The following is a 423-nucleotide window of genomic DNA, read 5'->3' as shown; positions in this document are numbered from 1 at the left end:
AAGAGCCCCCTTTCCCAAATCAGGTGGGGGTGTTCCTGGATCTCTTTCTGTGTTGAGGCACGGGCAAGCACCATGGCTCACATTTCCCTCCACCTTGATAACATGGACAGAAGCAGGGTCTGACCACCCTATACAGCTTATTACCTCGATGAGCCTTGGTTCCCAGCCTACTCAAACCCAGCTGTGCCAACAAGGCAGCCCCAGCATACCACACACTGGGACGCCCCTGGTCAGCATCAGTGACAGCTCCTGACAACAAACCGATGTGACACAGGTTTTAAGCACCCAAGAACACTCCAGGTCTGCAGGACTCTGACTACATGGGTACCCCTTGTAAGGAGGGCTATGTGACTTGGGACACTACTGCATCAGCTGCACCTGCCCTGACAAGGAACCCCTTATGTGGAATGCCCAGAACACCCC

The 423-nt window shown here is 54.4% G+C and overlaps 1 pseudogene; it reads left to right on the top strand.

The window, feature by feature from the left end:
- Positions 1-423, top strand: part of LOC112816237 (5'-AMP-activated protein kinase subunit gamma-2 pseudogene) — a 7,074-nt pseudogene that overhangs the window by 5,276 nt on the left and 1,375 nt on the right.

The sequence above is a fragment of the Callorhinus ursinus genome, unplaced genomic scaffold, assembly GCF_003265705.2.
Source record: "Callorhinus ursinus isolate GAN/ISIS: 27379988/994484 unplaced genomic scaffold, GSC_fseal_2.0 scaffold81, whole genome shotgun sequence".
Lineage (NCBI taxonomy): Eukaryota > Metazoa > Chordata > Mammalia > Carnivora > Otariidae > Callorhinus > Callorhinus ursinus.
The sequence above is the reverse complement of the archived record's forward strand: the minus strand, read 5'-3'. Positions and strand labels throughout refer to the sequence as shown.